This window comes from Natator depressus, chromosome 3 (assembly GCF_965152275.1).
Source record: "Natator depressus isolate rNatDep1 chromosome 3, rNatDep2.hap1, whole genome shotgun sequence".
In the NCBI taxonomy this organism is placed as follows: Eukaryota; Metazoa; Chordata; order Testudines; family Cheloniidae; genus Natator; species Natator depressus.
Window position 1 is genome coordinate 191741800 of NC_134236.1, and position 27011 is coordinate 191768810.

Consider the following 27011-nt stretch of genomic DNA (forward strand, 5'->3'; position numbering starts at 1 on the left):
AGAAAGTAAAGGCTAATGAGAGTAAACTGTCTTCCTAAGGTTTGAACGATTTTCATGCAAGGATAATATTAGGCGTTTCATGTCTCTTAGACCCAAATAATCCCCTCCACGTGCACAAGTAGTATGACCCTGAAGAGCACATGCCCTTAAATCATTTTAGATGGGGACTTCCTTCTACTTGTAAATCCTGGATGCAACCCTGCTGTTGAAGGTGAGAGCATGGAGATTAAAAGAACAAGCTACTCTGATTCTAAAATCTGCTATTAGAGATATTAATGCTCATAACATTTGATCATAAGTGAAATGTAATATCATAATTGAAAAAGTAACACAGGAGTTTGCCTCTGTCATTAACCTGTGGAAATTGGATCTATTTCTAATGTGAAATGCTTTGCATCAATTAGACACATTGTGAAACGGCTCAGAGCAGAGATACATGGAAAAATAAATAAGGCGAGTTACAATGAGCTGGTTTATTTTTCTGCTGGACTAGCTGTCGGTCGTGTGATCATATGTGTCCCCCTGCATTAAAGACAAAACTTTATCAACAATATAAACAACTGTAGGCAAAGCCTCTTGTGAATTCAGGTTATTACAGTCATGATTAGAGCAAGAGCTGGTACATTTTAACATCTGAAGCTGAGCCCTAGACTCTTCCATAAACCTCCTGGGCTTCATGGGGACAAGAACTTGTCTGTCTGTCTTTGTCTTTAACACCTTGTCTATTTCTGGATTATATTCAGGGAAGTCACTTGTTTCGTAAGAGCTCCCTGGAAATAGGGAATGCTCCCCTCAGGGGCAAAGTTTGCCAAAGGCCTGGGGGAAAGCACAACAGGATGATAATACTTTAATTAAGGTTTCCTGGATGGCTTTACTTGTGTATTTAAAAAGTTACTTACTGGCTGGACTGGAGAGGAGTTGCTGCCAGTGCAGACACAGCCTGGTGTCTCCTCCTGATTGGGTTCCCTCCCCCCACCCCCCGACTTGCTAAACAAGGAACTCAAGCAGACCAAAAGTGGCCTTTAGCTGCTCAGCCTGCTCTATTTATAGTCACAGCCCCTCTTGCTAGAGACTGGCTCTGAGCCTTTGCAGCATTGAGCCTGTAACACTCAAGCACGTTCTAAATAAAATCGTAACTGGTATCAGAGATGAAAGGCACAGGGCCAAATTCTCTCTGGCACAGCACATAAGCACGTTTCAGAAAACCTCCGCCCAGCCCCAGATCATGGAGCAGAAGTTAGCAACCTAATTTCTGGCCCTTCTGAAATCCTATGGCTCTACAGCAGAGGACTTAATTTATTAAATGTACCTGAGTGGCCACTATCCATGGTTCCCCGTGCAAATTATTCCTACTCTTAGTAGGATCACATCACAGAAGGGGAACTTTTTCTGGCATGATCTCAGCCATACCCACGTGGCTTTTCCTGGGTCTGGACCACGTTATCAGCTAGTATACATCAGCATAGGTTCACTGATAAAAATCAATGGAATTAGCTTGTTTTACACCAGCTGAGGATCTAGCCCTATACATGGAGGATGTATCCTGCCTATTTCTGTGCACTAGTCGGAACTTGGTCCAGAATGCAGATTTTTCTTCATTGAAAAATGTTAATTAGTTCTTAATCGTGATTGAATTTTAAACAAAATACACTTCCACCATCACAAGTGATTATTATATATGTGGCTGCAATGCATGTAGAGATGTTCAAGCTATTAACTATAACAACACCTTCTCTCCCATCTGTCCCGCTATAATAGAAAGGCTATATAAGCCAAGAAAAATAGCAGCAACACCAGACCACCCAAAAAGAGAGAAGACGATAATAAGGAAAAAGCAGAGTGGCATGCAGGGCTCAGAGGACTTGCATTGCAATATCAGAATTGCTTGCTGGAGAAAATTATTTATTATTTGCATGGTGGTGGTGCTTGAAGAACCCAAACCGGGAACAAGATGCTACTGTACTAGGTGCTGTATAAGCACATAACAAGAAGTCATTTCCTGCCCCCAAGGAGCTTACACTCTGAGATGAGAATCAACAAGTAGGTAGCAGAAAGGTAACTACAATTACTACTAGTTGTGTTATGATCAGTGGTCACAGCACACCACCTGGTGCATGGGATGAGTGATTGCAAGAGATGGCCCAGCCTGTGGTTCAAGGAGTATTGCAGATATATGGTACATAGGGCATAACACACATTAGCTGGTTGCCTGTGATTTGAAGAGGTGTGTTCTGCTGTAGCACAGAAGCAGCAGTGGCATGCAGGGCGGCAGTGGCATGCAGGGCCACACCATGCTCTTTGGCTGTATGAATGATAACTGTAACTCAGAGCCTCAGCGACAGGGGGATTGGGGAAACCTGGGCATAAACAAGGGCATCCTGGAAGTGCAATCAGCATAACAACCTTGGGGGCAGCTGTTCCACTACCTCCCACCACACATAGGGTTTCCCGGGTTGACTAATAAAAAGGGGATGATGGGGAACAAAGTGAAGAGAGACACTTCTGCTGTTTTGGGACTAAACACAAGAGCTGCAGGTACAGTCTGCCAAAAATGCTCCATTCATCTGCTATAAGTGATGGCCATCAAATTTATTCAAAAATAGATGTGGATTGTTTGGCTAAACTGACTGTATTTCAGAAAAAAAGCAGTTACTAAATCGTGTCCGAGGTATTCATCATTGTAATAAAGTTGTCTAATTGAAAAAGTCCATAATGACAAACTGACAGGAAGTTCATTGACCTAATAGTTGTTTTTGAATTAGTTAGCCTGCAGTTTCTTACCCTCATGCTGTAACTGTTATATTTTGAATATATTCTCTGAAAGAAGATGTGTCCTCGTTAGACTAGTGTTTCTCAACTAGGGGACCGGGGCCCTCTGAGGGACTGTGAGCAGGTTTCTGGGGGTCCTCCAAGCAGGGCCAGCGTTAGACCTACTGGGGCCCAGGGCAGAAAGCCAAAGGCCCACTGCATGGGGCTGAAGTCCAGGTCCCTGAGCCCCGCCACCTGGGGCTGAAGCCAAAGCCTGAGCAACTTAGCTTTGTGGGGCCCCCTGTGGCATGGGGCTCCAGGCAATTGCCCTGCTTGCCCTTAATGCCGGCCCTGGCTTTTATATGCAGAAAACCAGTTGTTGTGATACAAGTGGGCCGTGGAGTTTTTATATAATGTTGGGTGGACCTGCCTAATCTCAAAGTTGAAGTTGCTCTCCATTCTGTTTACTGGGCAGCCGTGTCTGGAATCTTTCTATGACCTGGATATTTTGTAGTATCAAACACAGACCCTAAGAGCTTGTGCAAGAGCCAGCTGTTTTTTTCAGACAGGCACTTAATTTGGCTAATGGAGCAAGCCGGGAGATGGTGTTATGTGTGACGTAAAGGAGATGCAGAGCTGGGTGTGTCATCTGCATGCTGCTGGCCTGTGTTGTCTCATCTGCACTTCCAGTGGCTTCATGTGTAGGTAGGTGCTGAAAAATATGTGGTAGAGGATTGAGCCTTGTGTCGGACTCTGGGTGAAAACTTTGGCGTTGGAGAAGTTGTCTGTAGTGACTGTCTGAGGTAGGTCTGAGAGGAAGGGCCTGAGAGTATTTCCATTCACCGCTGCAGCTTTGCTGAGGTGGGACAGAAATATTTGGTGATCAATAGTATCTAGTGTCACAGACTGGTCAGCAGGATGAGTACAGATGTACTTCCCTTTCCTTTAGGCATGAAGCCCTAATCCATCAGAACAAATGCTGTCTCTACCATGCCCTGGCCTGAACTCTGTTTGAGGGGAGTCCTGGACACTGCTAGTTAATAGGTAGCATTGGAGACATTTTTTTGCTAACATCTCAATTATCTTGTTTAGAAAAGGGAGGTTTTTGAAAAGGGAGTATAGGGGAGACAGTCCTAGATGAGGAGGCACTAGATGGGGCCCTGCACAAGATACTACATGATTGGCCTCACAGAAGATAGGGCTGGCCCTGTGTATAGTGATTATAATTCCATATCTTATATGTTCTGATGAAATAAGCAATTGAAAGGCAAAGTGACATTTAGGGAAAGCTTGATAATTGCACTCTCTCTGCAGATTCCTCCCCATCTCCAGCCCAGCACGGTGGAGAGGTGACAGAATGCTGGGAATAATTAAGAAAGGGGTAGATAATAGGACAGAAAATATCATATTGCCTCTATATAAATCCATGGTACACCCACCTCTTGAATACTGTGTGCAGATGTGGTCGCCTCATCTCAAAAAAGATATATTGGAATTGGAAAAGGTTCAGAAAAGGACAGCAAAAATGATTAGGGGTATGGAATGGTTTCTGTATGAAGAGAGATTGATAAGACTGGGACTTTTCAGCTTGGAAAAGAGACGGCTAAGGGGAGATATGATTGAGGTCTATAAAATCGTGACTGGTGTAGAGAAAGTAGATAAGGAAGTGTTGTTTACTACTTCTCATAACACAAGAACTAGGGGGTTACCAAATGAAATTAATAGGCAGCAGGCTTAAAACAAATAAAAGGAAGTATTTCTTCGTACAACACACAGCCAACCTGTGGAACTCCTTGCCAGAGGATGTTGTGAAGGCCAAGACCATAACAGGGTTCATAAAAGAACTAAATAAATTCATGGAGGGATAGGTCCATCAATGGCTATTAGCCAGGATGGACCGGAATGGTGTCCCTAGCCTCTGTTTGCCAGAAGCGGGGAATAAGCGGCAGGGGATAGATCACTTGATGATGACCTGTTCTGTTCATTCTCTCTGGGGCACCTGGCACTGGCCACTGTCAGAAGACAGGATACTGGGCTAGATGGACCTTTGGTCTGACCCAGTAGGTCCATTCTTATGTTCAGCAATGTTCTCCCATCTCAGAGATGAAAAGCAGCTTTAAACTCAGTGGGCCCCTTCTGAGGAAATGAAAAGACAGCTGAGAAGCTGTCCTAACCCCTGTGGAAGCATATCTACCCCCTGTTACTATGCCTGGCTCTTATTCCTGTTCATCCAGGCCTGGATAACGCCTGACATGAGATTTGCGTGTCTGCAGTTGGAAATGTTTCCCAGCAGCCAATAAATTGGTAACAGTTGATTTTTAAGGGGCACCTGTAAACAAGTACTAAATATTTTTATTGGCATCTCTAAGTGCACTGCAGACTTATGGGTGCTTACTGGGGGCCATATTGTACCCACCAGTGGGAAGTACCCACAAGGGAGGCCTAGGAAATTGAGGCTCACCTGGCGCTGGGTTCCCTTCACAAGTATCCTGCAGTGGGGTGAGCAGTTTTAGGCACTCAGAGTGCGTGTGAGTTACTGCTGCTTGATGCATTAATTCCCACACGGTTATCTGTGGGGTCTGGAGTGCAGGGAGCAGCTGCCCCCTCTCACTCCAGGGCACAGCCCCTGGAAATCCCTGATGATGGGGCAGAGTTGTTTCAGTGGGTTTGACAGCAGAGGGGAGCATATCATTGATCAGCTGCCTCTCCTTTAGCACTCCCTGGCCTGGATATGCCTGACCTAGCTTCCCTCTGCTCAGGTTATATCAGGGGAGTATCAGGCCCTGTTGGGTGTTAGTAACACTTTACTGACATTCCTGTGTGTGAATGCCATTTTGCAGGAGCTACTACAGTAATAAGAGGGAGTGTCTCCATGTCCCAGGGGTGTATGAGTGGTGCACATCCAGAGAAGTGGTACTTGTTGCTGGAAGTGACTACCTACCTACTGGCCTGTGTGAAATGGGTTGATGGTCTCAGTTCAGTTCTTAATGGATACTCATACTGGCAAAAGTGTACAGATAAGGCAAGGCCCAGTTACTCAGGCTTTGAGCTGGTGGAGTAAATTTCACCCCAGATGGTGAACAAGGCTGTTGGGTTTGGGCCTGCAGGAGAAGGTTACATCTAACTACAATTTCACTGAAGAATATTTGGAGGTGGATTTACATTTAGGGCCCAAGTTGAAACTGTTAGCCTCCAGGCCACCTACACTTAGACTATGTCTACACTAGCACTTTTGTCTGTCAGGGGTCTGAAAAAACCACCCCCCCAATTCATAGCCTCAGTTCATTTTCAGGGACACCTCCATGGAAACACGCCCTTCTCTGTGACCTCGCAGATGCACTTCCCCAGCTGCTGTGTAACCAAAGGGCGCTGGGGAGGAGCCCCTCTCCATGGCCTCATCCCCTGAAGGCTTAGCTGATTTCCAAATAGAAAGCAGACAAGGAGTTAGTACAGCTGGAAGCTGCTAGCACAGCTCCTGTAGCAACCACACTGCTAGAGGGAGGTGAGCCATGTGGAGGTAGCGTCTTTGTCCTTGTATCTGGGGGTGGGAAGGTACCATTCCTTATTGGGCCCTAAAAATCCACAGGGTTGGGAGGCTTCTTCCTATCCAAACTCTACAGCCACTTGAATGCCATTGTGCAAAGAATTCCAAGAGTTTTCCTGCCCCTCTGGCATTCTGGACCTTGTTCAGAGTATTCTGCCCTGAACCTCCCAAATGTTCAGTTCCTCTGGAAATGAAGCTGTATGTGTTTTCAATCACCATGAACAGCCGAGCAACAAGACATAAAACACAGACTCAGGCAAGCACTCCTGTACTAGTTGGGTTTTCTAGGCAACATTTAACAGGTATTTTCTGCACATAGACTGCATCGGGTTCCAAAGCATTACGTAGCAGTACGTGGCTGGGTGCGTGGAACGTTTTGTTGTTTTATTAACTGTAGCGCTTCAGGGCACAGTAGTTCAGTCTGTGTATAGCACTGAGCTATTGCTGTTACAACGATGAGTCAGTCAATAATGGGACATGGGTATTCCCAGCTGAGGAACTACAGTAGTTTTTACCAAATTGTGAGCTTTTCGTCTCAGTTGCTTGGTTAAGTCTGAAAAGCTCTAGCTGTTTACAGCTCTTCTCTCAGTAGGCAGAGATTGCCCATTCTCATGGATAATTTCTTTGTTCAAGAAACTTTAAAGTCAGAGGGCCTGGTTCTCCTCTGCCTTGCTCTCTGTGTAGGCATTTACAGCAGTGCAAAGTGAATGTAAGAGACTCCCAGATCGGAACTCTTCCCTCAGAATCAGGCCCAGAGTTCTCATAATTCTCCCTGTGTCCCCAACCTCTCTGTCTCTTCTTCACCAAAAACAATTCAATATTAACAGCGTCCTCCACATGTTAGAGCATCTGTCTGCATCCACCGTTTGTCTTACACCTAGATTGTAAGCTGGTGGGGGCAAGAACCATCGTCTTGTTCTGTGTCTGTGCAGCACCTCACACAATGGGGTCCTGGTCCATGACAGGCAGCTTCACAATACAAATAATAAATAACAATAATAACTGAGATGCAGCCAATAAAAAGTGTTCCGCTCAACTGCATCCTATGCTGGGCTTTCTGTTCAGGCAGGCAGGTGACTCATACATTTTTATTTTGGCAGAGTTCTACAGAGCGTGACTTTGCTGCTTTTATGGTGGGGGTGGGGAGAGGGAGGCTCTCTGCCTCCCTCAGTGCAGTGCACAGATTTAGGTTTGCAGAAATTCCTTGATTCTGACTGTATCACACCATGTTTTCTGTTGTCTGAGAACCATGGCAATCTCTGGCAGGACAGAAGGGGTTCTCTGGTACAAGAGTGTCTATAGTAGTAGACAGAGTGATCTACTGTCTACTCTGTCAACTTCCAGCTCCAGGATCCAGTCTAGCATAGGGCCAGGTTTGAGTGTAGGTCTGGAGATTACCCATGAAGACTGTGAGCTAGAGTTTGAACAGGTTTTGGGCTATCGTATTGGGAGCACTCCACTAGGAAAAACTATCTGCGCTCCCTTAGGTGAAGTCTTTTCTTTGCCCTCCTTTAATTTGGAGGATTTAGATTACTAATCGTGTCTTTCTCACACGTTTTCTAATCTACTTACATATCTGGGTTTCCAAATAAACAATTTCTAGGTATGATTCTGATGATTTTCATACCTGGCCTTCAGCTTCTCACAGCATAACTGCTGCCCTGTTCTCCTCTTCCCCAGAGAACAACAACAGACCCACAAAGGTGGAGTCTTGTTTAAATTTTAAAAAGTTCTAGCCATCCCATTGGCTCTTTTGGTCAGGTGCCCACTCCCTTTCTTTTACCTATGCAGGGAGACTTTTTTAACCCTTTACATGTAAAACAAGCAGAGAACAGCGACCAAGAGGGACTTTATAGCTAACTGGCTGTCCATAAAATGGAGCTCCCCCCTCCCTTCATTTATCACATCCCCATTTGAACCCATTGCTACCTGCTTGCTACTACATCTATCAATGAAAGTAGCGTTCCTTGTAGCAGTCACATCGGCACACAGAGTGCGTGAGAACGGGGCCCTGATGGCCCATCCACCTTACACTGTATTCTTTAATGATAAGGTGAATCATAGAATATCAGGGTTGGAAGGGACCTCAGGAGGTCATCTAGTCCAACCCCCTGCTCAAAGCAGGACCAATCCTCAATTTTTACCTCCGATCCCTAAATGGCCCCCTCAAGGATTGAACTCACAACTCTGGGTTTAGCAGGCTAATGCTCAAACCACTGAGCTATCCCTCTGCGGGTGTGGTGACTTTGAGACCACACCCAAAATGATGTCAACATTCCATATCAACCAACCCATACATCTCCCTAAACCGCATGAATCTGCTCAGGAATCCGTACTCCACACGTTAGAGGTTAGACGAGCAATAGCATTCTACCTAGATGGAACAAAATCGTTCCGTAAGTCACCAAGACTTTTCATATCCACTATGGAATGATGAAAAGGCATGGCCATCTCAAAACAGAGATTGTCTAAATGGATGGCAAATTGCATAAGAATGTGCTATCAACAACAAAATAGAGAGCCCCTACAAGGGGTTAGAGCCCATTCAACTAGAGCCATTTCCACCTGGACCGCATTTTTACATATTGTACCAATCACAGAGATATGCAAGCCTGCAGCCTGGGCATCAGTACACACATTCACAAACCATTATGCAATCAGAAATGATTCTAAAGCAGACACAATACTAGGCCTGCCGGTACTATCCTCCACTATTCAATCAACTCCGGAACCCAACCTACCTTAATGGGGTACTGCTCTAGAGTCACCTAAAGTGAGCACCCACAGGGACAACACTCAATGAAGAAGAGAGGGTTACTCACCTTGTGCAGTAACTGAGGTTCTTTGAGATGAGTGTCCCTGTGGCTGCTCCACCCACCCTCCTCCCCTCTACTCCAGAGTTCTGTAGAGGAGCTTCATGGTAGAGAAGGAATGGGGGGGGGGCGGGGATTGGGGGAATGCACAAGCGCTAATGGCGCACAAGGCACCTATTGCGCACGCGCGTCCCGACCAGGCAGTGCTACCAAAAGTCTCCGATCAGCGGTGCCGGGACACACCTACATGTAAAGTGGAGCACCCACAGGGACACACATTTCAAAGAACCTCAGTTACTGCACAAGGTGAGTAATGCTCTCTTCTCATAGCCCCAACATGGTTCCGTCGGCACTGGTTTGCCACAGTGCTAGGCCTTTCCGTAGCAACTCCGATACCACGCCCTCTACTCGTGGACCTGATCTCCCAGGACCACAATCAGCTGCTTCACCCATACCTCAGTGCCCTCCACCTGATGGCCTGGAAGGTCCATGGCTAAATACTATGGAGTTGGCCTGCTCAGAGCTGGTCTGCCAGGTCCTTAGGTAGCAGGAAACCCTTTACCAGGGCTACTTACCTCTCCAAATGGAAGCGGTTCTCCATTTGGGCATCCCAGTGCAGAGTCTCATCCACACAGTTGTCACTGCAGGCTGTTCTTGAGTATTTGTTACACGTGAAACAACAAGGTTTAGCGATTTCATCAATTAAGGTTCACCTTGCAGCGATTTCAGCATTCCACCCCTGAGTGCATAAACAATCCCTTTTTTTGCACAAGATGTCCATTTGTTTCCTCAAAGGCATAGAAAGACTATACCCAGATGGGAACCCATGCCCCTGTGGGACCTAAACCTGGTTTTATCAAAACTTATGGGCCCCCAGTTTGAGCCACTGGTGATGTGCCACTTGTCATACCTTCCCTGGAAGGTGGCCTGTCTGGTGGCTATGACTTCGGCCAGGAGATCACTCCCGTACATGATCTTCTTCAAGGATAAGGTGCAGCTGCACCTCACCATGCTTTCCTCCCAAAGGTGGCTTAGCAGTTTCACAGCAATCAGACAATCTTCCTGCCAGTTTATACCCAAAACCACACATGAACAGGGAAGAGCAATGTCTCCCCACTCTGGACATCAGAAACGCCCTAGCATTCTACAGTGAGAGGACCAAACTGTTCCACAGATCCACCCAACTTCATAGCAATTGCTGAAAGGATGAAAGTTCTCCTTATCTTGGCATAGAGGCTTTCATCATGAATTGCATTGTGCATTCGTACCTTTTATGAGCAGGCGGGTATTCTGCCACCAGCTGTCCTGACTTCCCACTCCATGAGTGCACAAACTTCATCAGCAGCATTCCTGGCTCAGGTCCCTATTCAGGACATTTGCAGAGCGGCAACTTGGTCATCAGTGCATATACTCTCTGCTCATTATGCCATTACTCAACAGACAAGGGGTGATGCCAGTTTAAGTCAAGGAGTTTTACAGTCAGCATGTCCATGAACTCCGATCCCACCATCTATGCTACTGCTTGGGAGTCACCTAACATGGAGTGGACATGTGCAAGCACTCAAAGAAGAAAAAACAGTTACTAACCTTTCTGTAACTGTTGTTCTTCGAGACATGTTGAATGTGTCCATTCCACAACCAGCTCTCCTACCCCTCTTTCAGAGTTGGCTGGAAGAAAGCAAAGAAGTTGGTTGGGCCCTTTAGAGCAGCACTGTGAGCGTGCAGCACCAGGGGGCACCAGAGCTGACCCGATGGGTACCACTGAGAGAAAAATTTCCAGACTGTGCTCGGAGCACAGACACATCTATAGTGGAATGGACATGTGCAACACATCTTGAAGAGAACAGTTACGGAAAGGTTATTAACTGTTTTTTTTTTTTTGCAAGAAGTCAGCTTACTTCCCGCTTCAGCTAGCATCTCTATTATGTGTCCTCCTATCCTGATGGACTTAAGTGGTATTTCATGGAGTCTGCATGAAGTATTCTCAACATTGTCTATCCACTGTAGGTGTTTCTTACTAGCTGATGACAAGCAAAAGCTTTGTAAGGGGACCCATATAGAAAAGATATGCCGTACAAATTAAGGGGTGCCGGAATGGGGGGGAGTGGCAGGGGGCCATGACCCTCCCATTTTTTGAAAGTGGATGGGCTGGGCCCTGGCCCTGGCCCTGGCCCTGGCCCTGGCTCTGGCTCTGGCCCTGCCTCTCCTCCTCCTCCTCCTCCTCTCCTTGGGTCCCCTGCCCAGGGAAGATGGAGGGTCTGCAGCTCCTCTCAACTGCTGGGTTGGGGTAAGAGCCGTGTGGGCAGTTGTGGAGCACGGACCCTCCTTTTTCCATTGGGTGCAGGGGCAGCGGAGCCTTCCCAAAAGTGGGGATGCCAGGGGCCCCGCCCCCTCCGTGGCCCCACCTCGCCTCTTCCATCTGAGGCCCTGCCCCCTCCCCTCCTCTTTTGCCCAAAGCCCCGCCCAAGCTGGAGCAGGCTGGGAGCTGCAGCCCCTCCATCTGCCCGGGGTGGGGAAGCCAAGAACAGCTCGGGGAGGGGAGGGGAGGAGAGGGGAGGGGAGGGGAGGGGAGGGGGGTGGGCGGGGACACATGCCGGGGACGTGGGCCAGGGGTACGGAGGCCGACTTTCTAATTTCAGAAAACTGAACACCCTTGCCCTGCCCACTGCCCCTTCCTTGAGGCCCCGCCCCACCCCTTCCCCTTCCTGAGGCCCCACCGCCTCCCTCCATTGCTTGCTCTCCCCCACCCTCTCTCACCTGCTCGTTTTCACTGCAAGGCCCAAACAGACCTATTTATTGTTTTGACAGATGTATTATGCTAAGTTCAGGTTTTATTTGTTACAGGACGCTAGAGCTGGCAGCAAAATAGTCAAAAAGGGTAATTGTAAAAAAAATGAAATTTCACACAGGTTTTCATGATGCTTTCCCTCCCCGCTTCCCATTTTTCATAACCAGCTCCATGTTTTTTGTTCACTAAAGTTATTGTAATTTTATGTGCGGAATTAGGACCAGACATTATCACAGTTGCAATGGGTCCATTAAAGGCCCACTCCTGAAGCCCAAATACAAATCCATAGAGCACAACCACAGGAATGCACGCCTGACTCCCACACCTACATGCAGATGCACACGTGTATTCATGTGTACACATCTAGCATGCCCTAACACACATACTTCCACATTATTTATCATTATAATTGTTGTTTAGTGCCTAGAGACCCCAACTAAGATCAGGACTCCAGGGTGGTAGGTGCTGGACATACACATAAAAAGAGAGAGTCTGCAACTAAGAGTTTATAATGTAGCTAGACAAAGGTGGGGAGAACTGTATGATACATTGGTTCTTCTGCAATTACTAGTCAACAACATTCACTTTTTAAGAAATAATACATTTCTTTTAGAGTTCCCTTCTCTTTTAAAATGAATACACACATATTTTATGTCATCCATTTTTTTGTGCGCAAGCCAGCAGAAGGAATAAAAGTCAAAGAGTTAGGCTGCAAATTGTATTCACACAGGTATACACACGTGGCAATACACACACCTCCCTACACAAAGACACACAGTCTCTTATACACATACAATGCATGCATGCACACACTTGCCTACACAGAGACACTTTTTCATACACTTTTCCATGGGCTGCCTAAATCACGCAGCCAGGAAGAGAGGAGGGTGGGCTGGAGCGGAAAAATGGGGGATTGGGGGTGGAGGAGAAAGGATGGGGAGGGAAAGAAGCCAAGGATGAGAACAGGGTGGGAGTGAGAGGGGGCAGTGAAGGAGAGAGAAGGGGATGGGAGGGGGTATGTGGGGTGGATGGGAATGCAGTGGGAGGCAGAAGGCTACAAGTACATGAGGATGTGGGGGGCACGGGTGTATAGGGACATAATGGTAGTGCAGCAGTGTATGGAGGTGAATGGGGTGCAGGGCTGTGTGGGGTGAGGGACACGGGGGTGGTGGTGGCTTTGGGAGGTGGAGAGGATGGGTGGGAGAGCGCTGTAAGGGGTACAGGGCTGGGATGGGTAGTTGTGGGGGGCAGGATAGGATGGGATGGGGAGGGATGCAGTGAGGGGAATGGGGGGCAGGGGGGTTGGGATGCAATGGTGCAGCCCCATTCCCAGCACTCAGAAACAGGGATACATACCTCGAACTCCTGGGTGCCGGCGATGGGGCGCCAGACAGACCGCAGATCGCTGCAGGGCACGCACCACAGCTCGAGCCAGCCACACGAGGAGAAGAGGCCGGGCAGCAGCGGGAGAAGCGCGCACCACACGACCCCTCAGTAGCCACCTGCTGAGCGCTCATGCTAGTTCCTCCACTGCGCTGACCCAGCCAATGGGAGCTGCACCTGTGGGCGGGGGGCAGGCAGCATGCGGACCCCCCGACCTCCCCTAAGGCTAGGAGCCGGACATGACGGCTGCTTCCTGACCCGGGAGCTGTGCGGCGCGGCAGCTAGCAGGAAGCCTGCCAGCCCTGCTGCGCAGCGGCACCGCCAACCGGATAGTTAATGGCCCGGAGCCACCAGGATCCCTTTTTGACCAGACACCTGGTCACCCTAGCCGGGAGCTGCTCTCTGCCCCCCCACCTTGGGCAGGTGGAGGGTCCGTGGCTCCCCACAGCTGCCCTTGTGGCTCTTGCCATGGCCAGGCTTGTTGTAGAATTGGAGACAGGCTCGGTGTGTTTCAGTAGGATCCCCGCCGAGCTGGTGGTGGGCAACCCTGCCACCGACAGGGCCCTGGGTTGGGACCTGGTGGAGATGGTGGGCCCAGGTCCCCCTATGCTGGTCACCGCCCACCCCGGGGTGGTGGCCCAAATCACCTACACTATTGACTCTGGCCGCTGGGCTGCACTGCCCTTTGAGCAAGGGCCGTATTGCTGACTGTGGCTATTGGGCCGCACTGCCCTTTGAGCAAGGGCCATATCGCTGACTGTGGCCATTGGGCCATACTGCCCTGAGAGCAAGCGCTGGGCTATTGACTCTGGCCACAGGGCCACGCAGCCCTACAGACTCATCCATGGGGCTGTGACACACCACTCTCCCGCCCTCAAAGGGTGATGGGGTGTATCAGCCCTGCGACAGTCCCCCCCACACACACTTTTGGGAAGGGACCACTGCCCCTGTGTCCAATGGAAAAATGAAAAATCTTAAGAAAGAATTAGCGTTTCAAACCCTCTGGTGAAAGGATGAGAAACTCCCTTGTGGCAGGAGACTGGATCATTTTTATTTCTAACGTGATGTTTATATTGGAATATCCAAGCATGTTCTTTACCCTGTGTCTTGAATGATTTGGGCCCGTTATTGGTGGGGAAAACAAGACCTTCTGTCTCCACTGATGATCTCTGTCCCCGCTTCCACAAGTCCCCTTGTGTCACCACAACCCCAAGCCACTATGCCTGTCAACATCATTGGTGAAATCCTGGCCCCACTGAAGTCCATGGGAGCTTTGCCATTGACTTCAGTGGCAACAGGATTTCATCCCAGATATGTCACTACGTTCTCAGATAAAATGATGCCAGGAAGATATTGTCAATGAAGCTGGGGAATCTCAATGTTCAGTTATGTGACACATCCTATCACCTGTTGCACGTCAGCTATGGATGATATGAGATTATATAGTACCATAAGGCCCACATTGGGAAAGAAATGTTATTACTAGTTAAAAATCAAGTACCAAAGTGCTTTAAAACAATATAAAAAGACTTCTAAAAGGTCCAGAATAGGAGATATCTGCAGTCCAGGCCCTTTAAATCTACCCCTAATCTTATCCTGGGCTTTATGTTAAAAGGAGCCTGGGAGCAGTGTCAGAGAATGAAATAATTTTATTAAGATAATGTTGAAGTAAAAAGAAAACGGTACAGAGTTCAAGCAGAGAAGTTTACTACACTACCAAATTTATCCCCAGGAGGTAGTGACTACCTAGAACGCCGATTCACTTTGAAAAACAACTCAGGGTTTCTAATGTAATTTACTACCACAAGTTCAGTAAAACAGACAGCTATAGAAAATTACAGTGATGCACTAATTAGAAGAAATGTGGTCTTGGAACAATATCAGAACAAACGCTAACCATTATAGATGGCTTTCCATTTATTTCTCTTGTTTCCATATATGTGTATATAATCTATCAGAAGTATCTGTATTCAACAAATAAGCTCTTGTACATAAAGTTACCGGATACCATGCCCAGCACTTCACCACATCCTGTCATTTAATCTAGCTGACATGTGTTTGAGTCCTTTTGATCTATACTAACTACCTTTATCTCAATGTAGATCTCAGCTGCCCTATCTGCTATTTCAAAAAAAGCTTTAATCAGAGGGCATGAGCTAGTCTTATTGAATTATATTATTCCTCCTCCCCCTAAAACAAAGCGATGTCATGTTTGGTCTCCTTCTTTTTGTTTACTTTTGCATCTACATTTTGATTAGAAATGTTATGTTTGTAAAAGGAACAAGAGGTTATGTAAGTAGATTTAGAATCACTCTAATTTAATTTGAGGACAGAAAAAAACGGACGTTTCCAGAGCATTTTAACTGAAAGGTGAGTGTAAGTTCATGGAGGCCTGGGGCTGCACACAACCAAGAGGGCTGACACACAGTTATCACGACTCTATAGACTAAGAAAAGTCTCAGAGATAGCACTTTTAACTTCCACTAGTCAGAGTGCCACAGTTACGATGCCTTTAGCCCTTGATGATGTGGGAAAGCCCTATAGGTTAGCCTCAGCTTTAAGGGTATGTCTGTACCTAAATGCTACAGCATAGATTCTCACGACAGCGACGGGATATGTTCTCCCGTCGCTGTAGTTAATCCACCTCCCTGAGAGGTGGTAACTAAGTTGGCAGAAGACTTTTTCTGTCGACCTAGTGCTGTCTAGGTCTGCATACTACATCTCCGAGGGGTGTGGATTTTTCACACCTCTGAGAGATGAAGCTATGCTGATGTCATTTTTCACTATAGACCAGCCCTAACCCTCCTTTCCAAATGCAGGGTATGGTCTAGTGCCTAGGGTACTAGGCTGAGAACCAGCAATCCTGCATTCTATTTCTGACCTGCCATGTGATTTTGGACAAGTCACTTCCACTTCTGCTTCCCTTGCCACTGCTTGTCTCTTTAGATTGCAACTTCTTTGGTATAGGAAGTGGCTCTCAGTATGCATTAGTGCTCAGCACAGCAATGGGCTGATCTGGTATGGAACTGTAATACAAATAATACTTAGAGATGTAAGTAACACAGTGTCTATGCAAACGCTGTGTCACCCTAACTACACTGACATAAGCCCTATGCCTCTCGTGGAGGTGGAGTTATTATGTCGGTGTAGCAGGACACTTGCATCAGCAGTACAAGGTGGTAGTGTAGACACTGACATAATTAGGTCGACATAAGCTGCCTTACATCGGCCTAAATGCGCAGTGTAGACCAGGCCTAACTCAATTCAATTTAAGGGTGGGGAGGGACAATTAGACCTAGGCTAAAACACAATTTCTAAACTTAGTTCTGTCCACCCTGTTCTGCGAAACCTTATTTAAGTTTGAATTGGTCTGAACTGATTCAGCACAATTTGCTGACTCTTTTGAGGTTTAGAACCAAGACTGTTAGAAGTAGAGGAAACGTTCTCCCAGATCAATCACATTTGTTTGTCCATTGATTTATATTCAGGCTTCACAATGGACACCCCATAAAAGTATTTACTTAGAACGGTTGAATTATTCAATAGAGTTTCTGCTGCTGTTGCTAAAACGTACATTAAAAGGCCAGAAAGAACAAGTAGTGCCAGAAGAAGCTGGACCCGGAGACTAAATGTTACATTGTTGTTTACTTCATTAAAATGAATACAGCTGCCTATTATGAATGCCCTTGGGTTTCTGCCAACTAGTTCTAGCAGGAGTTAACCAGCAGCTAACGACAGAACAATATAGCCTCCCTTTTAGCATTAATAAATCCACATTCCTATCTTGCCAGCATCTTTAATTTGACACATTAATGACTATACAGCTATATAATTTTCTCACCAATACCTCTCATGTACCTTATTTGCAGGATGCTGCAATTCATCCATCAGTGAAAACCAGCCAAAGAAAAACTGAAATAAAGGCAACAGAATGTGTGGCAGAACCAGCACATTGGTATGATTCTCCCTTTGTCTATCCCAGTTTCCCACTGGTGCAACACCCCTGACCTTAGTAAATTACTCCTGGTTTTCATCCTTAGACTCAGGCCCATTGTTTTCTGTACGCTTCCCTTCTCCGTGAGAGCATCTGCAAAGTCTCATTCAGTGGAAATATTTCTAGGAATCAGTGTTAGTGTAGCCTGGGGTTACTGGGGACTGGGGTGCCCATGGTGACTTTGCAGTGCTCAGAAGCAGAAATGAATATTTCTTGCTCTGATGACTTTTCTACCATCTTCACGAATAAGACCAGTTGGACAGACTGGATTGGCCACTGCAGTGGGGGCAGAAAAAAATATTATGTCATCTGGGTGATCTTTCACCACTAACTTACTGAGATTCTGGATGCATTGTGGGAGATGTGAAAGTCTACACTTCCAGTTTAGTGAAATCATACAAAAAGGTATGGGGGCGGTGGGGGTCTGTTGTGGATTGAGATGATTGTCTCCCTCTGGGAAGGCAAAGTGCCATCAACCCCCAAAAGAGCCATTATTAGGGTCGTGCTCAAGAAATTGGGCCAAATTCTCCAATTCTCCAGTTGCATTGGGGGTGAGGGAACTCAGGCATAATTTAGAGTCCTCAGTTTTCCTTCATCTCTGTCCATCAAGGGTTTGGTCTCAGTACAAATATTGTACTAATGTCATTGGTTGAAGGTCTCATCCTAGTAATGGACAAAATGGTCATGTGTGTCCATGCTGAGTCTTCTTTATCTGTAAGCAGACTTTGATAATGTTGGCCATGAGATTTTGTTGAATGGACTTGCAGGCGTGAATGGGTTGTTGACTCAGCTGTGAACCTTGGCAGAGGTGGTCAGGATCCCACATGAGTGGTTCCATTCTTTCCTTCCTGCCCAGAGGATTAGATTGTGTAACTGCTGCGCACTACCATGGTGTGGAGTTCTACAAGTCGCTGTTTTGTCCCTCCATCCTAGTCTATGTGCTTGTGAAGCTGGTGGGAGAGAGAATAAGGTGATCTGGGCTGTGATGCCACCACTTTTTCAGTGGACAAAAACAGTGCTAGTGTCTTTGCTTTCCATGGGCCTGGCTGAGGCAGGGATGTGGATAGAGTGGGTCAAGGGCAAATCCAGATTAGTAAGAAGCGACGAGAACGATGGTAGTTCTTATGGTAGAGGGGTTGCCCCACCTTTGTCCGTGAGGTTCACAGTTTCGGGAGCTTCTTGGCTACCAATTCTTTCAGAATGCATCAATGACCAAAAGTGCCCTTTCCCCATCGGTTTGGGGCGATACTGTCATTGTTTTTCTCTGATGTGGACTTGCCACAGCTATCCGTATCTTTGTGATCTCTAGCCTGGGTTGTTGTAATGCATTCCAAAAGGGCTACCCTTAAAAACCACCGACAAACTGCAGCTGGTGCAGAATGCAGTGTCTCACTTTCTTAGCAGTGAACATACTTCAATGGTGTTCCAAAGACTACACTGACTCCCTAGCAGCTTCCCCGTTCATTTCAAAATGCTTATATTTGTATGTAAAGTGGGGGGGAAGGATAGCTCAGTGGTTTGAGCATTGGCCTGCTAAACCCAGGGTTGTGAGTTCATTTAGGGATCTGGGGCAAAAATTGGGGATTGGTCCTGCTTTGAGCAGGGGACTAGGTGACCTCCTGAGGTCCCTTCCAACCCTGATATTCTATGATTCTATGAATCCTAACTACCTGCATAACCACTTCTCTCCTGTGCACAAATATGGCGCTTGGGATCAGCTGATGTTCTCTTGCTTATGGTCCCCAGTATTGAATGTCTAGGGGCTAGATGAGAATTTTCAATGGAGGGCTCTGAAATCCATTTGTCCCTTTTGGACTGAAAAGAGAGGTTACTCATCCTGTGCAGTAACTGTGGTTCTCTGAGATGTGTGTCCCTATGGGTGCTCCACTGTAGGTGCGGCAGTGCCCCCTGTGCCCGGGATTGGAGATCTTCATCAGCAGTGGCCGTTAGACCACACATGCACACCTCCCCATCTTGTGCCGTGAGCAGCATGCGTATATATAGTGCTGTGCAGTCCAACTCCCCGCCCCCCCCCCCAGCTCCTTCTCTACCACAGAGCTTCTCTTTCAGCTCCAACGCAGAAGGGAGGAGGATGGGTTGTGGAGGACACACATCTCGAAGAACTGGAGTTACTGCACAGGGTGAGTAACCATCTCTTCTTCTTTGAGTGATGTCCCTCTGGGTGCTCCACTGTAGGTGACTATAAAGCTGTGGTCCTCGTTGTAAGGTTGGGGCTTCGGAGTGGCATTCATGGCGGATGATAGGACAGTGTGTCCTAGCAGAGTATCTGATGCTGCATCATGAGTAATGGCCAGTGATGGCTAAAAGTGTCCGTGGAAGCCCACGTGGCTTCTTTGCAAATGTCATCAGCATTGTTAAGAAAGGCAATCGAGGTGGAGAGAGAGCAGGTGGGATGTACTCTAGTTCCAGGAGGAGGTTGCCCATTGTGTCGTTGGTAGGACAGGTGTATACACCGCGAGATCCACTTGGGAAGGCCTTGCTTAGAAATGGCTGTGCCTTTTGATCTTTTGGCCATTGATAGGAATAAGCGTGGCAATCATCTGAAAGCTTTAGTTCTGTCTAGGTAGAAAGGTAATGCTCGTCAGATGTCCAGGGTGTGCAATGCTGCCACCTGCTGGTTGCTGTGTGGCTTTGGAAAGAAGCAGAGAAGATGGATAGGTTGGTTTAGATCAGGGGTGGTCAAACTACGACCCTTGAGCCGTTTTAAACTGGTCCACGAGCTCCTGCTGGGGAGTGGGGTCAGGCGCCACACCACGCGACTCAGCCCCACTCTGGCCGGGGCGCAGGGTTGGGGCCGCAGCACATGGCTCCCGGAAGCTGCAGGATGGCCCTGCTCCGGCTCCTATGCGCTCCAGTGGCCCCCTCTGGCGCTCCAATGGGAGCTGCAGGGGGGAGCCTGAGGATGGGGCAGCATGCAGACCTGCCTGGCTGCGCCTCCGTGTAGGAGTTGGAGAAGGGACATGCTACTGATTCTGGGAGCCGCTTGAGGTAAGTGCCACTCGGAACCTGCACCCCTGAGCCTCTCCCTATGCCCCAATCCCCTGCCCCAGCCCTGATCCCCACCCCCGCTCTCCAAACCCCTCGATCCCAGCCAGGAGCACCCTCCTGCACACCAAACCTCTCATCCCCAGCCCCACCCCAGAGCCCACACCCCCAGGTGGAACCTGCACCCCTTCCCACACCTCTGCCCCAGCCCTGATCCCTCTCCCACCCTCCAAACCCTTGGTTCCAGCCCAGAGCACCCTGCTACACCCCAAACTCCTCATCCCCAGCCAGAACCCAGACCCACAACCAGAGCCCTCACCCCGTCCAACACCCCAACCCCAATTTTGTGAGCATTCATGGCCCGCCATACAATTTCTATTCCCCGATGTGGCCCTTGGGCCAAAAAGTTCGCCCACCCCTTGTTTAGATAGAATGAGGATGGTATTTTGGGTAAAATTTTGGGATGTGGTCGTAATGTAACCTTTCTTTATGAAAAATCCTATATGGGGGGTATGCCATGAGTGCTCCAGTTTCACCAGCCTGCCAGGCGGAGGTGATAGCGACAAGAAATGTTGTTTTCATGGATAAATGAACATAGGAGCACGTTGCCATTGGTTTGAAAGGTGGTCTAGTAAGATGACATAGCACAAGGCCAGGGTCCCTAGCTGGGGTCAGAGCCCGTATATGAGGATAAAGATTTTGGAGACCTTTTAGGAATCTTTTTGTGAGTGGGTGGGTAAACATGGAGTGGCTGTCTATCTTGGGATGAAAGGTCGTGATGGGTGCCAAGTGCACACAAATGGAGCGGATGGATAACCCCAATCTTTTAAGGTGTAAAATATAGTTCAGGATGAGTGGTAATGGGGAACTCATTGTTTCTACCTGATTGAAGGCGCACCAGGAGTGGAATCTAATCTATTTGTGGAGGTAAGTGCGTCTTGCTGTATCATGTCCGCTATTCAAGAGGACTTCTTTAACTGTTTCTGAACAAGTTATCTCCGAATCCCAGAACCAGGGAGGGGCCATGCCTTCAGCTGGAGTAGCTGTGAATTGGGATGGAGGATTCAACCCGCATGCTGTGAAAGGAGTTGGCCACAGAGTGATCGAAGGGCGTCATGCGAATAAGGTAAGTATACCAGTTTTGTTGTGGCCATTTCGGGCTCAGTCCCCTTGGATCTTGTGGAGTACTCGGAACAGAAGAGGAAAGGGAGGAAAGGCATAGAGCAGCGGTGCATCCCATGTGAGGTGGAATGCGTCTCCCAGGGATCTGCATCCTAGGCCCACATTCAAGCAAAATCCAGGACAGTGGGCATTCTCCAGTATGGCAAAGAGATCTATGGTGGGGAACCCCCAGCAACTGAAGATCTGGTGAGGGGCTCACATATCTATCTCCCACTCGTGATCTTGGGAGAATCTGCTCAATGAGTCCACGGTGGTGTTCTGGTGTCCAGGGAAGTATGCAACTAAGATGGTGATGTTGTGCTGGATACACCAGTTCCACAATTTCAGTGCTTCCAAGCATAGAGAGTGGGACCTCGCTCTGCCTTGGCTGTTGATGTAGGACATACAGGTGATATTGACCATCATGACTCTGGTAGTGTGATGTGCAATCTATGGTAGAAAATGTCAGCAGGCATTGCGGACCACTCTCATGGCCAAATACAATTATGTCAGTTATTCTAAAATACAGGACCTCTGCCAAGACCTTCCTAATGACAAAAATGAACAGCTCCAGACACTTGTGTCCAAAGGACACCTCTTAGCTCATACAACTTTATAAGCTTCCTTGGATTCTGTGAATACTGCTGCCCCTACCATTGTGACTGCTGTAGTCATGAGAGGGTTTCATGGCTGCACCTTTCCGGCCTCCCTAAGGAAGTACAAACCACTGTAGAGAATCTACTCTTTGAGGGCCCCAAGTTATTCATGGAGTGCACGGATAAATCGCTACACTCCCTGAAGGACTCTCGAATAACCCTCTGCTCTCTCACCATTTATACCCAGCGCCAAAGAGATGACCGGGGAAATACCAACCTCCCCGACACTCCTGACCACCACAGTTCACTCCTCATCAACAGTACAACACCCAACGCCATCAACAGAAGCCCCATACCAAATGCAGATGTACAATTCCTCAAGGAGCTACCTCTCACACACCTTCGACCAAACAACAATTTTGAAGGTATGGTCAAGGCCCCGAGAGGCCTCCCCCTGTTCCAGTCACAACAACCATCTCCAGCATCCCACTAGTTTGGCGACTGTTTTAGCCCCTTTCTTTCCATCATGGTGGCTGATTACCTCAGACAAGTGGGTTCTAGAGATCATCAAGGAAGGATACTCCATCCCATTCCTATCTATCCTGCCCACCTCCCTCCCTTTCCCTCTTTAGGGACCCCACTCCAAATTCCTTTGTTGTCAATGCCTTGCACAAAAAGGGACATCAGTACCAACCTAGATCCATCCCTTATGACAGGAACTGGAAGCAATTGGATTTATTTGGTCACAAGGCTTATTCATCCGCTATGCTCCAATTCTGCATATTCAAGAATGAGAAGGGAACGAAATAACTATTGAACTACACTAAAAACTAACAGGTAAGGCATTATCTAGTAGTTCTAAGGAGAAGCAGGCTCTGCTGTGGATTCTGTCCCATACCAAAGGTGGTCGAGAAGGAACTGCGGGTGCGGGTGAGGGGGTTGGACTGCACAGCACTATATATGCATTCTGCTCACAGCGCAAGCCGGGGCAGTGCGCATGTGCTGTCCAACGGGCCCTGTTGATGAAGATCCCAGGTGTAGGGGGCACTGCCACACCTACAGTGGAGCTCCGCTAGGGACATCACTTCAAGAAGAATTGTTGAATATCCAGGTCTCTTAACTGTGGCTTTTGGCTGAGCCGGTGATCTAAAGGGTATAGTTGTGGTTACAGCTCATTTCTGGGTTTTGAGGTTGTTATATTTAAAGTGACACCATTCACTTCAGTTAGCATGCTTTTAAAGAGATTCTGTGGAATTGTGCCAGGGAAAGGTCTGACAAGTGCAATTTTTAAAAATTAAAATAAGTGTCCAGTTAACATACACGGGGAAAACCCCATTTGGTATGAGTCCACTTCATAACCACCACAGCTGGCAGTCTCAGCAGCGGGGTTACATCTTCACTGGGCATGGAGGATGACCTTCTTCTCTCAGAAAACAGACCTTTTTAATAAGGTGACATTTTTTCAATAATCACTCGTCTGAATATAGCCAAACCTAAAAGAGGATGGGAAGAGCTAGTTTGTATTTGTACAGAGCCAGGGCAATAAGGTCCTGGGCTATGACTAAGGTCCCTAGCTCTCCTGCAATACAAAGCATCATAGACTGAATGCTCCTTGTAGCCTGGAAAGTGGGGTTATTCAGCCCATACTTTAAATGCGTGTATGTGAAAGGATGGGAGGAGGGAAAGCGCACTTTTATTCAGCCAACACGCCATACCCACCTCTACCCTGTAATTCAAACACTGAAATCAGCATGAATTAATGTAATTTTCATGCTATCAATGTAATGCAGCTTTAGACAGATGAATCCCTCGTTACTTTACGCTTTCTGTTCCATTATATCCAGTTGTTTTCTTTACTTTGAGCATTTGTTAGGTACTTTTAAAGGCCAGTGTCACATTTAGGCCACAGCAGGTTGAGAGCAATGAGCTGAACATTTTTGTGTATAAAACACCAACCAAGACATAAGTGCAACTTGTGATAATAACCGATGTCAGAGAAAGGGGATGATTCTGCTACTGTTACAGGAATCAAGAGAAACCATTTACCGATGTTCAGAAATTAACCCACAATAAAATTATAGAGAGACAGCACAAGGCTTCATGTTTTACAATCACTGTCTAAAAGGGTGGTCAATTGTGTTTTCAAAAGCTTGCATTTCAGGGGATGGCAAACGTCCCCTGCAGCCAGAATGTGTAGAACTTCAGAGAGAATAAAGTTTAAAGTAGACTATCTATTTAGATTGCCTATCACAATAATATCTAAGACTAGATTTCCTAGTGTCTACCTAGGGGATGTCTTGGTACAACTGGCTGTGTGTTATTGTAACTCAAACCAAATACAGTTAAAACATGCCAGTTTTTCAGCTTACCCTTTTCTCCTAAGTGTTTATATGGACATGTTAATATAGAGCCTGATCCTGTTCTTACTGAAGTCAGTAGCAAAGCTCTCATTGACTTCAAAGGAAATAAGATTAGCCTATAAATCCCAGCAGCAGTATACTTATTCCTTTCTAGTTACAGCAATATTACAGGTTTCAGAGTAGCAGCCGTGTTAGTCTGTATCGGCAAAAAGAAAAGGAGTACTTGTGGCACCTTAAAGACTAACAAATTTATTTGAGCATAAGCTTTCGTGAGCTACAGCTCACTTCATCGGATGCATGCAGTGGAAAATACAGTGGGGAGATTTTATGTACACAGAGAACATGAAACAATGGGTGTTATCATACACACTGTAACGAGAGTGATCAGGTAAGGTGAGCTATTACTAGCAGGAGAGAAAAAAAACCTTTTGTAGTGATAATGAAGGTGGGCCATTTCCAGCAGTTGACAAGAATGTCTGAGGAACAGTAGGGGGAAAAAATAAGCACAGGGAAATAGTTTTACTTTGTGTAATGACACATCCACTCCCAGTCTTTATTTAAGCCTAAGTTAATTGTATCCAGTTTTCAAATTAATTCCAATTCAGCAGTCTCTCGTTGGAGTCTGGTTTTGAAGGTTTTTTGTTGTAATATTGCGACTTTTAGGTCTGTAATCAAGTGACCAGAGAGACTGAAGTGTTCTCCGACTGGTTTTTGAATGTTATAATTCTTGACGTCTGATTTCTGTCCATTTATTCTTTTACGTAGAGACTGTCCGGTTTGGCCAAAGTACATGGCAGAGGGGTATTGCTGGCACATGATGGCATATATCACATTACAGTTAAATTCAAAACCAGCCACACAATCCAAGTCACACTTTCTATATAATTCAGCTTCTAGCCAGCCTGTTACTAATCTCCACAAAAATAGAAATCCGAGTGATTTAAATTCCTTGGGTGAAATCTTTACTCCACTGAAATCAATGGCAAAACTCTCATTGACTTATATAAACCAGGATTTTACCCCTCTTGAGTCCACTATTCTCAGACTTCTCTACTAGGAACACCCAAGGGCAGGTCTGATATATATAGTAGATGAAATTCACCCTTGTGCTAAGGGCCCACTACAAGGGCTATGCAACACTTAAGTCCCACTTAAGCTGTATTTTAAGTTGGACTTAAGTGGTCCAAAAGCCGCCTGCTGGCATAAGAGTGAATTTCACCCAGCAGGCACAATGGGCCTATTGCTGAGCACCCTCAACATCCATTGATGATGGGAGTTGAGGGCATGCAGCATCTTCTAAGCCCTATATTTGGGAAGTTCGGGGTACAGCAGCTACCATTTATATACAGAAAGAGAGGGAGAGATTGTGCAATTTTAAAAATACATTATCTAATTACTTTTATTAGAAACCCTTCTTGACTTCTTTCTGGGTGAACTCTGACTGCATTGAAGTCAGGGGCAAAAGTTCCATTGACTGCAGTGTGGCCAAGATGTAAACCTCTGCACTGAATCAGGGGAACCCTTTAATTTTTGTAATCCTGAAAACAAAATAAGTTCTAGCACAGAGAGGAGTCAGCTGACAAATCTGAACAGTGCTCAATGAGTTAGAAATGAAATTATGAACATACAGTGCAGACATTTTAAAAAACAATAGTTTCCAAACAGAGGAACTGACAGATTTGCATGAGCTCCTGCACGGAAGTCACATTCTGCAGGAAGAACAATGAATTTTAAGGCCCACAAAAAACGCCAGACCTTTTCACTAGTCAGCACTATACAACATGGTTTGAAAGAGATTAAAAAAAAAAAAATCAGAACGCAAACCAAATAAATATAAACCTTGGATTTGATACCAGAAACATTTTTCCTTACTCCAAATCTCTATTAGAATTTAATCTAACTAGAATGTCAGATTGGATTCACTGCAGAGCTGGTTACCTGAAAACCCTATCAATGTCACAACCCTTGATATACTGTTTAAGTGTCCTTGTCTTTCACTTTTTAATATGATGAAAATGCTCACAATAGCTCTTTGTAAGCATACCTACCAAACTTGCTCTGTTCATTTAGTTATGGTATAATTCCTTATTTTTTGTTAAATAAGGAAACAGGAGACTTTCCTGATAAAAATCTTTAGGCCCAGTCCTGCAAGGTGATGAGTTGAGGGTGTGCAACCCTTCATAAGATCTGGACTTTTAATAGCGTACTGCTAAATTGTTAAAAGAAAATCTTGTATAAAATAAGCCTGCCTAACATAAGAATATTAAAACAGCCAAATCCTTCTGTCTGTGTATGGACAAAACTATTGGAGTCAGCACTACGGGCCCAAAATATACTGTTGTGCTAAGAACTAATCTATGTGAGTTAATATACAACACCCACAATGAATGTGTTAATTTTTCAATATGCTTGTTACATTGAATGTTTCATAAGAAATATTTAGGAAAGTCTTCCAATCATTCTGGAAATGATAGGAGGAAAAAAATCAACAATTATTGATAATCCTCTCAAATAAAACAGCTTTCATTTAGCATTGGTTTGCATATTGGCTTTTTCACTGATAGATTTGAGGCAGACATATACATAAAATAAAATCATAAAATGTAATTTTAAGAAAG

The 27011-nt window shown here is 46.4% G+C and overlaps 2 long non-coding RNA genes across 3 annotated transcripts; one reads left to right on the forward strand and one right to left on the reverse strand.

The window, feature by feature from the left end:
• Positions 1-346: 346 nt before the first annotated feature.
• Positions 347-13597, reverse strand: LOC141985440 (uncharacterized). 2 transcript variants are annotated; one of them, XR_012638942.1, is made up of 5 exons: positions 13250-13597; positions 10693-10773; positions 10374-10468; positions 9681-9844; positions 347-539 (listed from the first exon to the last, which is right to left on the reverse strand). It is a non-coding gene; the product is annotated as an uncharacterized LOC141985440 (long non-coding RNA). The 2 variants fall into 2 exon arrangements; XR_012638941.1 differs by having other exon boundaries at positions 481-522; positions 9681-9753.
• Positions 3309-21376, forward strand: LOC141985442 (uncharacterized). The gene is made up of 3 exons (XR_012638944.1): positions 3309-3551; positions 17146-17231; positions 21286-21376. It is a non-coding gene; the product is annotated as an uncharacterized LOC141985442 (long non-coding RNA).
• Positions 21377-27011: the final 5635 nt, after the last annotated feature.